Genomic DNA, 15385 nt, shown 5'->3' with positions numbered 1-15385 from the left:
TCCCTACTAAGGAGAGTAACATCCTCGCTGAGGGGGACATCCGAATCAGACCTTGAACTTTCCTCTACAACCTCACGAGATGATCGAGAGGACACCACTACCCCACTAGAACTTTCCTCTACAACCTCACAGGATGGTCGAGAGGACACCACTACCCCACTAGACACTGTACCAGGAGACATACTTAGGGTACTAGAGTTACCAAAGCCTGTGAATTAACCCCCCCACTACTTAAAAGAAAAGGGCATACCTACTTAAAAGATCGAGAATGAAAGGATTGAAAAATTGGCCGTAGAAACCAAGGACGTTGGGTCGATCCATCGAGCACTGGAAAGCAAATATATTGAAGACACTCAAGCAAGAAATGTGGAAGCATTGGACCCAAAGTACTTTTATAAGACTCTGGGTCACGGGAAAGGGATCTAATGTGAAAGTACTTTTATTTGCCGTATTATTTTACAAAAAATGAAATATCATTATCATATTATTATTATTTTGTAATACATTCTGATTAAAAGTTTAAAGGAATTATCAATTTTATTTTTAAAAGACAAGACACAGAGCTTATCAAAAAAATTGGTCGATTTCCCATCCTTTCATTGTGATGAACAAAGGACTCATATCTCCACATGCATGGATCCTTAAAGCTAATCTAAGAAGCTGATTTGACTAATCACATTTAGACTTGGTCAAATTCATTGAATTTGGAAGAGATATTGTTGATTAGTGTATATCCTTCTTAATCAAAAAGATCCCTAGCAATCTTTATGTTACTAAGTGTTTTTTTTTTCTTTTTTCTCGTGAGAGTTGGGGGGCAAGCCATAATAATAGAGTTAATCCTCTATGATCAAGTGGTTTATATATAGCCTCGTGTCATAGAAATAGATTTTTTTTTAAATAAAATTACATATAATGTTTTTAACCTCATGAATAATAAATTAGTAATACGGTTCTTCTTTATTTTTAAAAATCGATATATAAATTTTTTTTCAAATTTTTAAAAGAGAAGATATGTATTTTCTTGGCCCAAGTGTCTGTTCAATCATTGAAGGTTAGTAGATAAGTTTTCACAAATAGAAATATTTTGGTTAAAGTTTTAAGTTGATAAAAATTTTTAAAAAGAGTTTTGAATATTAAAATTTCTTTTTAAGTTAATCGTCGATGCAAAAAAAAAAGAATTAGAATTATGCAATCTTTAATATTTATTTATTGAGAACGAAAAAACTAAGGTGCGAATAATATATATTTTTTTTTTGCGTAAAATATATTTTTAAGATGAATATTGATGTATCTAAAAAAGTATGAACTCAACCTCAAAAGAGACATAAGAGAAAAAGCCTAAAAAGAGAGGTTTAAGAGACCTTCTGAGGCCTCTCTCGAGTACCTTTCAGAGACTCTTTTGAGGCCTTCTCCTAGGTTATGGCCAGCCAAAAATGCATCAACTTACCTTTAAAGTCTTCACTTGAAATTCCGCAATAGACAATTTCAAATGATGTGGATATTTTTTCATCTATCAACATTCCATCTTAATAAATAAAAAGTGATCCCTCCAATTGAGATGCATTGGAATCTTTACACAAGCTATTTAAATTTTTTTTTTTTTTACTGAAACTAACTTAAATATCGAAAAACTCACGTGGAAGACACCTCATGCCTCTAACTATATTTTGTCTTCCAATCTCCCAAATATCTAAAGATAACTTTCATCCATAACTATAAATTTATTATTGTATCTCGATAACAAGTATAAATTCTCAAAATTTTTGAAAAATGTCTCAAATCTTTTTTTTCAAAGTTCAAAAAAAGAAAAATTGTTGGGAGTGTTCTAAAAACTTTGAGAAACATTCGAGACAGCGATAGAAATTCCTCAAAATTAAAAGAAACTTATAAACAACTATATGAAAGAATTATTTAAGAACTTAAAGACTGCCAATACCTATGTTACTTTCATTGGTGTTTAATTAAATATTCATGATAATTTAGTAAATTATTTATGAAAAATTTAAATAACCATGATCAGTTTTTAATAAAATCTTTCAAAATTTTCATTAGTTTTTTTAAAATAAAATTCACATTAAAATTTTCATATATACACACATTTTTGGAGTGAAGGAAGCCATGAAAAAAATAACGACAAATCACAATCTGCCAAAACCCGTCTCCATCCCCTGAAGAAAAGGTGTCTAAACAACAGTTTGTTCAACAGAAGCGTAACAGTACAGAGTTGATAAAAAATAATATGCTTTCAATAGTGGATGCCACTTTAATTACCACAATATGTATTAAATGATCAAATTTTAACCCATCTATCATTATTTTAAATCATAATTGAATAGGGGTATACCCATTATTAATCAGATAATTAATCTTTTTGAGTCCAGAAAATGAACAACTTTGGATTGATGAAACAGGCGTGGGGACAGACTTGGCCTTTTCAACCAGCTGGAACTCAAAATAACACATCCAAAAAATCAAGCAACACCTAATGATCCTATATAAACACTGCAAACCCATCTCTCTCTCTTGCACACACAAACATTATTATTATAGAAATATATAAGCATACTCTCTCTCTCTCTCTCTCTCTCTCTCTGTGTTTTTATAGGAGCTGAGAAAGAAGGCAGACCTAGGGTTAATGATGTTGATGGAGAAGGAAGAAGAAAGGAAAGGAGAGTGCAAGTGGATGCACGTGCGGGAGGCGTGCAGTTGCGTTGGGAGGAAATGCAGTAGGCTGGCAAGGGAGCAGAGGGCAAGGTTCTACATACTTAGACGCTGTATCATCGTGCTCTTGTGTTGGAACCAATACGACTCTTCTGCTCATGACTCTTAGTGGTTAATTATACAACTATATATATACATATATATATATAACTATATATATAATTGCATTTCATCTTCACTTCTGTTTTCTTTCATTTCCCTTCTGCTGCTCCTCCTCCTCCTCCTCCTCTTTTTCTCTTGGGTGTGGAGTAACCATAAATTTTGTGAAGCTGATGAGTCTTGGCTGAGACTTGATGAGAGAGTACATATTGTATGAATATCTAAGTAGTAGATTTTGTTCTTAATTTTAGTTTCTTATTGGGTTTTTAGTCTCTGTTTCTATCAAGTACTGGAAGAAATTTCAACTCTAGCTTCTTTTTTGTTAAGAAACTAGACTAGATTGCTTGAAAGTTTTTGGATTAATGGAGAATGTTTAGATACAAGTGAAATGGGTTTCTTTTTGGACAGTTAAATTGAGGCAAATTGGGCATTTGTCAATTTGGTCGGAATCACTGTCAGTTGATACAACCAAAATCATCTCATCTCATCACCACGTAGCTCAAAGATGGGTCCAATTCCATCACCAATTGTTTTAAAGCTGTTTCTTCTTTTACATTTGGGAGCTCGGATAAAAATAAAAATGAACCAAAGATGACTCTTCTTGCTTAGGAGAGACTTAGGAGAGACCAGAGACAGACGAGAACAACAACAAAATAAATAAAAATAAAACAAAATACCTGCTGTATTTCATTCTCCTCCATATATATAATCTCATTTTTTTACTATCTCAATTAAGAGGAGAATGGACCCAACGGAGATGAATAGAAAATTTTTTCATTCCATTATGAACTCTCTGTCAAGCAAAATTTTAGGTTTCAAAAAAAAAAAACACGAATGCCACACGCCCGCAGATTGATTAGAAACCAGGAATGGATCTCACTTTTTACAGAAAGTGTTGGAAGAAATATGTGGTGCTGATAGTTTTATGATAAATGGAATATTTTAGTAAATGGTTTATCTTTAGATATATAGAATGATTAATACACACACACCCACACACACACACATTTTGTATTAACTTGAGAAAGGAAAAAACTAGGAAGAATAGTACAGAAAAGAACAAGACATCATCGTACAGCACTGAGTTCCAAATCACAGCAAAACCCGTGGAGTTTGAACAGCTTTAATTGCCCCCTCGTGTGAACCCTTTTCACTGGGACCCACTTCCTCCAGTACTACTGATCATTACTACAAGATAAAAAGTTTTATTTAATATTTTATAATTATTATGAATTCGTGCAATAGACATTCTCTAAATGTTATTTTGATCACATTTGTATATAATAATTTATTTATTACTTCTTATAAAGATGTAATTTTCAATTGTCAAGAATATCCATTTTACACTAATTTTTATTGCTTTTTCCCTTAAAAAGACAGAAAATTTGTTCCATCTTATTCTAAGGGCATTATTACAATTTTCTAAGTCATGTTATAAAAATAACTAACAAAAATCCAAGTTTATAAATATTTTATCATAATTTATTTACTATTTTAAATAATTATAAAAAATGTGTGAGAAAGACTAAAACATATTTATGACAATAGTGCCCTAAGAATGGAAACCTAGTCTTAACTAGTTTTTATATTACTACTTAAATTGCATCTTCAACTATTTGCTCAATTTGTAACTCATTATCAATAAGTGAGTTTAACAATTCCTATATTTGTTAAGTCTAAACAAAAATCAAGACAAATCATATTTACGTGCACACGGTTACACTTAATCTATTCAAATATATCAATTGAAAAGACACTATGTCTTATTATGCCTAATTAAGTACATAGTAAGTGATGCACTCCAAGTTCATTTCCACAACCGCACGAGTAAAGAATGCAGAAGTTAAAAGTCAAGATTTCGATCTTAATTTTTTTTTCTTTTTAACTAAATTGTGACTCATGATATAAATTTCATCAAAAAAAAAAGTAATCTATTTTTTTAAATGTAACTCTTTATCAAGATGTAACATTCTTTTCAACTAAATTATGATTTATGATAAAAAATTCATCGAAAAAATAATTTATTTTTCCAAAGTATAACCCACTATCAAGATGTGACATTCAGCTCCTATCTCTATTGAATCTTGAATAAGTTTTATGTCTATCAAGATTAATCATAACTTGCACCTCATTCTAACCAAACATGCTAGTTAAAAAGCTAGCCTTATTGTGTCTAATTAAGTATATAACTACTACTGCACACAAGTTTGTCTTCACAACAACACAAGAGGGGAAAACGAACGAACGACCGACTCCGAAAGCCAATCTTTTACACCTTTCCCACTAAATTGACTCTCGATAGTGCTCATAAAAGCTGTTTACTTTCTTAAAACATGTCCCCTTCCAATTTGGCTAAGGAACAGGACTAATTTGGGGATAGAACTAGTTGAGATGAGTAGTGTGTGTATTGGGAGTTGCTTTCAGACCTAAGAAAGTTATCCCATAAGCCAGAAGCCAAAGGTGTGAATGTCAATAGAAAACAATGATATTTAGCTTAAAAGAGGTCCCATTTATATCCGACCTTCCTGGTAGGACTGCCCCCTAGAAGGTGAGTTAGTCTAATCAACTAAACCAAATATCACCAAACCAATGGCACCCACTTCTTTCATGAGCTTCAAACCCTTGTGGACAAGAAGAGTACCACTCCGCCCCCTGTTGCATTGGATGGATGCAAAGCACGAGGAGGGAAAAAAGGAAACAGCCTAACTCAAATGTGAGATTATTTGAAACCCTAAGGAAAGTCGTGTAGTAGTAAGATAAATGTTTTTCTTTTGATGGTTAAATACACTTTGAAACCTTATATTTTCAAATGAATCTCATTTTAGCTCTAATTTAGCCAATAACTACATACATATGAATTTCACATGACTTTTCTTCTAGTTTAAAGTGAAACCTTACATCTGTTCTAGGTGAATACGGTGCAAAAATTTTAAAAATAGGTGTGTGACACTCCTAAAATTTAGACATCATGAAGAAGTTGGTACTTATTTTATCTTTCAAGCTTGCTTGGTTTGGGCCAAAACAAATAACTCAAAGGTAACTGGACTTCTTCTTATTTTTATTTCTTGAAAGCATTACTACAAAATTAATTTCAAGTTTTATATATATATATATATATATATATATTGTATGAGATCTCCCACGCTTGGTTTATTTGCTTATTCTTACAACTTTTGGCTTAATTATGTACAATTTCTTGACATGTTGCTACAATTTTCTACTGTTTTTAAAGCTAAAAACACCCGAAAAATTATAAGGGAAAAAAGACAAGACTTATGCGGCAAAAACTTCACTGAATATTGAATAAGGATCGTGCTACATGTATACCATTTTTGTACATCTTGGGCTACACAAGGGGTATTATGACCAAAATACCCTGCGCCTCTCTATGAGCCTCACGCGCCTCTATGCGCCTCATGAGGGGTTTTTTGTCATAATATCCCATTTTGTAGCCCAAGGTGTACAAAATGGGTGTACCAATAGCATTTTCCATTGAATAAACATTGTTTGGCCAAATAATTTCAGACACAGGTCCCACTATTAAGAAGATAGTGTTGGAAAATAACACCATGAAAGAAGTGACCAAAGTGCAAAGGACTGTGAAAGGTGATGGCCACCAACAAAGGCAATAATACTTGGTTGCAAATAGGGTTTGTAATGAAATATCAATATAAATTTCAGTAAATACACTTAGTACCCTTAGGTTTCACTAAATTAAAACGTATACTCATATTTTGAAAATTACATTAATCTCCCCTCCATTAAACCGACGTTAAGAAACATTCCATTAAATATATAAAAAAACAAGAGTCCCCCTATAACATAACTAATAGCAACGTATAATTTTTGAAACGTGAGAAGCGTTCCCTATATTTATACTAAATCTCAGGGATGCATGGTGTATTTTTTCCTATAAATATTAAACATAAGGGTATAACTACTTAGTGACAAGACATTAGAAAATGTAATACCCACCTAGATAATATAAATAATGAAAGTAACAACCTAATTTCACTAGGTATGATAGTTTACACGAACTTTGAATCTTTGGTTATCTTGATTCATAATCATATTTTCTATAGTCATTATATCTTATGTCAATACTTAAAAATTTCCCACCAGGAATTTTTATCTTCCTCAACCTCTTTTGTCACAAACTTCATTTATTCTACCGACTCACCTCACAAATATGCCTATTGCTCTAAGCGATGTATAACTATGAAACTATCATTTATATATCATTCTAAAAACATTTTTTTATGAAAAAAACCAAGTAAAAATGTCAATTTTCCTTACCAATATTACGATAAGATTGGCCTCCAACCATACCCTGCAGAGAATCTAATCCCACCAAGTTGGAAAGCATTCTACAAGAAGACATTAATCATTATTCAAGAGCAAGAGATTAAGAAAAATTGAGAAAGGATCTTTTGGTTTGAACTTTTTTAGGGCCTGTCAACAACTACAGTTAGAGGATTGGGTTTTGAAAAGATGGACAAGTAATCAGGCTTCCAAAGGCTGAAGCAACAAGTCCAAATTTGTGCAAAGATAAGTGGGATTCTGCCGAGTGAGACCCATTTTATCTCTAAAATTCAGGTGGGTCTGTCCCCTGAGAAGTTGGTTAGTCCAATCAGTTACTTCTCCACCTTACATTTGAGGTCCTGTTTGGGTGGGGGCTTATCAATGTCTCTTCACCGCCACATCTTCCTCACGTTTCTTTCTTTCGGTTTTCTTTTCTTTTAAGCTTTGTGTAGCCAGATGCTTACTTGGGAAAGAAATGTACTGTAGCATCACGTGGCAATGCTAACTACGTAACACTAGTATAGTTCCTAAAATGGATTGAGTGGAGCTTCATTTGTTGTTTCAATCCATCCATTTCAATAATAACTCCATCTCAAGTTTTATCTTGAAATTAAATATTTCTCGATTTTCTATTATCAAGAACTGTACGTATCACATTAAGTCAAACGAGTTGGGATCACACCGATTTGGATCATATATTTGACAGGAACTTGTAACTATCAAGATTACAAATAATTAGAATAATAATAATTTTATATGACAAAGATCCTTTGGTCTTACTAACAGTAAATTATCAAGAATAACGTTTATAATTAAACATTTAATTATTTCAGTTTTGAAAAAAAAAAAAAAGGCATGAAGATAATCCTAACCCAAATCGGTTTATGCTATCTACCAGTATACCTTATCCCATAAATGATAAATCCATTCCTCATACTCGCCAGGCAAGTTAGCCTTTTGGCGCCAGATAATCCGTTCGAATAAGGTCCCATGGCGAACTTCTATCCCAATCCGCCATATGACCACAGAATTATTGATGTTAACATACATTCTGGGTGTTCGGACACTTACCGCTTTGCTTCACAGGCTATACTTATTATTTCTTCTATGTACGTAACTTATCCTAGCCAAGTTACTTGACCATCAAGAGCATATAGTGTTGGAAGTAAGGCGGGCTCGGATACATATACTACTTGTGGCAAAACGAAGATAATATACTCTCGCAAGAGAAGAAGACGAGGAAGCCTTGGAAATGTATTTCACTCTTAATGTTTGGCTGAAGACCAAATGATAGATCACACGGGTATTAATAGGACTCACTCATTCTCCTAAGCAGATGAGACACATCCTGTCCCATGCACCTAGAAACTTGTAGATCATTACCTTGCATTTTCCAAGATACATGAATGTTACGCCCAATGTGTACCTATCTAGAAAAGTGAGAAGCCTCGTGAATAAACCAAACATGTTTTTTCTTCCGCCCTCCTCCCCAAACATGTTTTTCTACAAAGCCAAATAGACTCTTCAATTCACTAAATGTGTCGTATTTGAGAGGCTTGGTGAGAATGTCCTCCATTTGATCTCAAGTCTTGACATATTTGAGTTGCACAATAGTTTTGGCAATACATTATTGAATAAAATGGAAATCAATATGCTTGCTTTGTTCATAGTATACCGAATTTCTTGCTAGTGCCAAAGCAGACTTGTCAACACAAATTTCTGTAGCATCATCTTTTCCAAAGTGAAGTTCTTCTAACAGCCTTCTTAGCCAAATTGCAAGAGTCACACCAATCATAGTTTGCCACAAACAATGCTTCACAAGTTGAAAGTGTAATTATAGGCTGCTTCTTTTGAACACCATGTGAAAGCCATATTACCCAAGTAGAAAACAATACCAGTAGCACTTTTCGGATCATCGATACCTTCAGCCTAATTGATATCATTGCGCCCCAAAAGCTTACAATCATAAGAGAATGAATATATAGGACCAAATATGGACCACACGCACCTTACTCCATACTCATACCCATGCTCATTGAGTAATATATTTGGTCCTGCATCCTTGTGGGTGACTTCATATTCATTAACAAGACTGACTCGAAAAAAATAAATAAATAAATCCAGTCTCGTGCATGTACCTTAGGCTTCCAACCAATCTTTTGTGAAGTGTTGAGTCCACCTTGGTTCAGTATCATCTCTTGACAACATGAATCCACATTCCACAAAGGTTTTGACAAGTTTGCAATCACCGTCAAAATTCATGAGTATTTCCCTTGCATAAGTTTCTTGAGAGAGAAAAATGCCTTCATCTCTTTGTTTCACCTCTATACTAGGATAATAAGACATTAACCCAATATCCCTCATCTCAAATTCTCATCCCATCTCTACTTTAAATGATTCAAACATTTTGGTGTTACTTCCAATAAAAATCAAATCATCTACACATAAACATACAATCAAACTATCTCCATCAATATTCCCTTTGAGTAAAGAACATTCTCACACGGAGACTTAGAGAAGCCTTCTTCTTAGAAGTACTTGTCAATTCTGCAATTCCAAGCTCTTGGAGCTTGTTTCAAGTCATAAAGTGCTTTCTTCAATCTAAGCACTTTTTCTTCTCCTTTCACAACGTAGTCAAATGGTTGTTCCACATATAGTTTGTAGGAAGTGGAAGACAAATGATCCCACAAATTATGAAATCTAATGGGGGACAAAGGATCCATAAATTATGGGTTGTGTTTTTTCTCTTTTTGGTTTGAATAATGAGAGGGTTAGTGTTGTTGTGTATATAAGATGTATAGGTTGATTAGGTTTCTGGTGTGAAGATATCATTGTATTCTATATTATTTTGTTTGGTTATATGGTATGAGAGCCCACCCACAGTCGCCGTTGATCTGCCACTACTCTAGCAAACGAGTCAATCACTACTGTCAAGTGCCTAGAACGGAGAAGACGAAGGTTCTCCTGCTTCCATCATCGTTAGTAACTATCAAGTGCTGCCGCCCCTCCCAGTTGCACCAACGCCTACCTTTTGCCATAGGCCGTTTCAACCATCATTTGCTCCTGCCATCGACGTCGTTGACCTAGGATCAACCAACCCCCGTCGTCCAACCACCATTGCCACCACCACACGCCACCATCAAATCTAACCACCTACACTGTTTGTTGCTCTGATCTCTCTCTCTGGTACTCCAATCACGACCTCGTCGCCACTGTTGGACTGTCTCTCTCAGATCTTCCAGATCCCGATAGTTTCGTCGCCATCTGCCGTCGTTTGCCATAGTCAGCCGCCAACCTCATAAGTGCTCCAGCGAGCCTCTGTCGCTGCTCACTGCCCTTCCATCCCGATCCTTTTCTTCGTTTTTCATGGAACCCTATCAGCCCATCAATCTCAAATTTAAACTTCACAGTCTCAGATCTGGTTTGTAGCAACCCTTTAATTTATGACCAGCAGACCACCTCTACCAACTTGAATACCAACGGCCACCATTACTGATAAAATGACCAAATCCACTTCATCCACTACGGAATCGACTAGTATCCCTACTATCTCCAACCCCCAATTATCCTTAGTACCTGGTCATTCTGAAAATCCCTCAATACAAATCACCTCTCATAAATTAAATGGGAGCAATTTTAGAGAGTGGTATCAATCAGTGTTGCTTGTGATCAAGGGAAGAGGAAAGATGGAATATTTAACAGAAGCAACGACAGCACCTCCATTAGATTTTGTCGCCTATAGTGTATGGGAAGCAAAAAACTCAATTGTGATGGCATGGTTGATAAACTCGATAGAGCAAAAGATTGGGCACTTGTATATGTTCTACCAAACAGCAAAAGAAGTGTGGGATGCAGTGAAGGAGATGTACTTAAACCTTGAGGATATATCTCAAAGTTTTGAAGTTCGCTCTAAAATTCGAAACACTCAACAAGGTACATTATCTGTTAACGAGTACTTTAATACGCTCTCAGAACTATGATAACAAATCGATTTGTTTCACAATGTTGTGGAAGTGTCCGGATGATGAAATTCTATACAATAAGATGGTCGAAAAAGATTGAATATTCGATTTCTTACGAGGCTTGAATCAATACCTTGATAACGTTCGAGGACGAATACTTGGCACAAAGCCCCCTACCAAAACTAAATGAGGTGTTTGCTGAAGTCCGGCATGAAGAAACAAGGAGGAAAGTAATGACATCTCTAGTACAGACCTCATCCACCGAGATAACAATCCAGGGATCTGCTTTAGCAGCAAACCGAAATGAAGGATACAATCCAAAATAAACTTCTAGAAAGGACAAACAATTGTAATGTGAGCATTGTAAAAAGCCCAAACATACCAAAGACATATGCTTGGATATTCATGGCAAGCCCCCAGATTGGAAGCCACGAAGCCAAAGGAGAAAAATGTCTATATGGCTAAGATAACAACTGGTATAGCCTCTCAACCATTCACAGCAAAGCAGATGGAAATTCCTCGAAAACTAATGACTTCCTCACCAGTTACAAATGCCTCCAAAACTGTCCCATCAATCTCTACTAGCTCTGCAGCGCTTACATCACATAAAGGTATTTTTTTTCCTTATTGTCATGTAAAGACTCACATGATCCTTGGATAGTAGACAATGGCGTTTCTAACCATATGATAAGCTCCAATACAAGATTCAATAACTATCAAACATGTAAGGAAAATGTTGGTATTACTATAGCAGATGAATCCATGTGCACAGCTACAGGGAGAGGAGATATGGAAATCAATGGATTAAAATTTAATTCAATTCTTCATGTTCCTAATCTGTAGTGCAATTTACTTTCAGTAAGTAAATTAACCAAATATTTGAACTGTTCAGTAACATTTTTCCCTTCTTATTGTAAATTCCAGGATTTTGCCTCGGAGAGAACGATTGGGAATGCTAAGAAGCGAAATGGTCTCTATTACTTGTCAGGTGTTAGTTCTCCTTCAAGTCCAAAGTTATCTACTGTTTTTTCCTCGGTTTCTAATTCCAATGTTCTGTTGTGGCATCATAGGTTAGGTCACCTGAGTTTCTCTTATCTAAAGCCTTTGTACCCTCATTTGTTCATTAATAAAGATCCTTCATCATTTCAATGTGATCATTGTACTCTTGTCAAACAAACCCGTACATTTTATCCACCTCACACATACAAATCGTCTACTCCATTCCATTTAATTCATAGTGATGTGTGAGGACCATCACGAGTGTTAAATTTAACCAGGAAACAATGGTTTGTTACCTTTATTGTTGACCATACCCGGGCATGTTGGATTTACTTGATATAAGAGAAATCCGAAGTGACTACAATATTTAAACGATTCCACAAGCTTGTTAAAAATGTTTTCCAATCATCTATCCATATTCTTTGAACAGATAATAGTAGAGAGTATTTCTCCCATAAACTAAATAAATATCTCCAAGAATATGGGATACTTCATCAAAGTTCATGTGCGTATACTCCTCAACAAAATGAGGTTACTGAAAGAAAAAATCATCACCTATTAGAAGTTGCTCGATCCATCATGTTTGCTAGTCATGTCCCACATTCCTTTTGAGGTGAAGCAATTCTTACATCAACATTCCTTATCAATTGTGTTCCCTCCAAAGTCTTTCAATACCGAACACCCCTCAGTGCATTGTTATCTGTCTTTCCTTTCTCTCGGGTTCATAATTTTCTTAAACCTTGTGTGTTTGGGTGTGTGATATTTGTTCATAATGTCCAACCCAATCGGGGCAAGTTTGATCCTAAAGCTCTCAAATGTGTCTTTCTTGGTTACTCCTCCGCACAAAAGAACTATAAGTGCTATCATCCTTGTACAAAACGATTCTTGATCTTGTGTGATGTTTCCTTTGTCAAAGATCAAACCTTCTACCCCCATGTTTCTCTCCAGGGGAAGAATAATACTCAAGGAGACAAACATTGGGAACCCAATTTCTTCGAGCCCTTCCCTTTAATCTCCTCATCTTTTCCTTCTCAATCTGATTCCGAGTCCAAAAACGGTGGTGATGTAGGCCAAGGGGGAGAATCTAACACTATAGACCCAAAACCAATTTTGGTTTACTCTAGGAGACCACAAACTCTAGTGCAAACTCAAGAGTATAAACTAATGGCAGATCCCATTACTACGGATAATCAAAAAGAAAATGAGAAAAATAAGTCATGCTATGAGAAAGAAGAACCTATCAATAACATTGATCTTCCGATTGCCATAAGGAAAGGGGTAAGGTCCTGTATGAGAAATTCCAAGTATCATATATCAGATAATGTTGCATGTACTAAGTTATCAGGAAATTTCAAAGCCTTTGTTGCAAAAATTGATGAGATTTATGTTCCTGAAAATGTTCATGAGGCACTTCAAGATCCAAATTGGAAGAAAGTTGTGCTAGAAAAGATGAAGGCATTGAATGATAATGAAACTTGGGAGATGGTGAAGTTACCGGGAAGAAAACAATTGGCAATAAATGAATCTTCTTAGTGAAGTATAAACCAGATGGAACTGTAGAATAGTACAAGGCAAGGCTAGTAGCACAAGATTTTACTCAAATCTATGGGATTTATTATGAAAAAACCTTTGCACCAGTTGCCAAGCTTAACTCAATCAGAGTTCTTTTGACTATTGCTGTTAATTTAGATTGGAGACTACACCAGCTTGACATTAAGAATGTTTTTCTCAATGGCACATTAGAGGAGAAGGTATATATGAGAGTTCCTCCTAGATTTGAAGAAAACGGAGATCCAGACAAGGTATGTAAGCTAAAAAAGGCCCTTTATGGTTTAAAACAATCACCTTAAACTTGGTTTACACGATTCAGCATTGTTATGAAGGATCTTGGATTCAACCAAGGCCAAGCTGATCACAACCTGTTTGTGAAGAATAACAAGTCAAGAAAACAAAGCAATACTTATTGTATATGTTGATATAGTAATCACAGGTGATAATGAAATGGAGATTGGAAATCTCAAAAAGAGACTTCAAGCTAAATTCATGGTAAAAGATCTTGGGAAACTTAGATACCTTTTAGAAATGGGGGTTGCAAGAAGTCACAAAAAGGATCTTCATTTCACAAAGAAAGTACACACTTAATTTACTTAAGGAGACAGGAAAACTTGGATGTAAACCTTCTAGTACACTATTGGAACATAACTGGAAACACAAGGCTTCAGATAGTGATCCTCCAATGAATAAAGAAAGCTATCAGCATTTGGTAGGAAAACTCATCTACCTTTCACTCACAAGACTAGATATTGCCTTTAGTGTGAGTATGGTAAACTAGTTTATGCATGCTCCCACAAAAAGGCACATGGAGGTAGCAAACCAAATTCTAAGGTATTTAAAGGGAAGTCCTGGCAAAGGGTTATTGTTTAAAAGATTGGAGTCAAAGATGTTGGTTTTTCAAATGCAGACTGGGCATGAGTTGTTGATAATAGCAAGTCAACAACTAGGTATTGCACATAAGTGTGGGGTAATCTAGTGACATGGAGAAGCAAAACATAGTCTGTGGTTGCCTGAAGTAATGCAGAAGCAGAGTATAGGGCCGTAGCTCAAGGAACATGTGAACTCATTTGGATACAGAGATTGATGGCAAATTTAAACATATCAATGTCAGGGCCTATGAAGTTATTTAGTGACATCAAATCAGCTATCAATGTAGTCCATAATCCAATTCAACATGATCGGATGAAACATGTGAGGATTGACAGAAACTTCATGAAGAATGAGATTAAGAATAGGACTATTACCTTATCCTACATTCCTACAAAATCCCAAGAAGCTAATGTTCTAACCAAAGTTCTTCAAAAATCAAGTTTTGATATCTGTATTAGCAAACCAGGAATGACTAACATTTATTCTCCAGCTTAAGATAGAGTGTAAGAAGTGGGAGACAAATGATCCCACAAAGATCCACAAATTATGGGTTGTGTTTTTCTTCTTTTTGGTTTGAATAATAAGAGGGTTAGTGATGTTGTTGTGTATATAAGATGTATAGGTTGATTAGGTTTCTGGTGTGAAGATATCATTGTATTCTATATAGTTTTGTTTGGTTATATACTTCTTCCTCAAGGAAGCCATATTGAGAAGGGTAGAGTAGACATTAATTTTGTTAAATTGTTAAAAAAACATCTGATATAAAAGCTGAAGTTGTAGCTAGAGGGTTAACTTTTATCTTTTATATTGTTAATTTTACTCTCAACACATTTAAAAGATCAATCACTTGTGTTGGCCACCATAAAAATGATCAACCT

General features: G+C 35.0%; 1 long non-coding RNA gene across 2 annotated transcripts in view; it reads right to left on the bottom strand.

Moving 5' to 3' along the window:
- Positions 1-3705: 3705 nt before the first annotated feature.
- Positions 3706-15385, bottom strand: part of LOC127805970 (uncharacterized) — a 32798-nt gene continuing 21118 nt past the window's right edge. For both annotated transcript variants that reach the window (XR_008024253.1, XR_008024254.1), the window contains one exon: positions 3706-4008. This is a non-coding gene — a long non-coding RNA (uncharacterized LOC127805970). The remainder of the gene's footprint in view (positions 4009-15385) is intronic.

This window comes from Diospyros lotus, chromosome 7 (assembly GCF_014633365.1).
Source record: "Diospyros lotus cultivar Yz01 chromosome 7, ASM1463336v1, whole genome shotgun sequence".
Lineage (NCBI taxonomy): Eukaryota > Viridiplantae > Streptophyta > Magnoliopsida > Ericales > Ebenaceae > Diospyros > Diospyros lotus.
The sequence above is the reverse complement of the archived record's forward strand: the minus strand, read 5'-3'. Positions and strand labels throughout refer to the sequence as shown.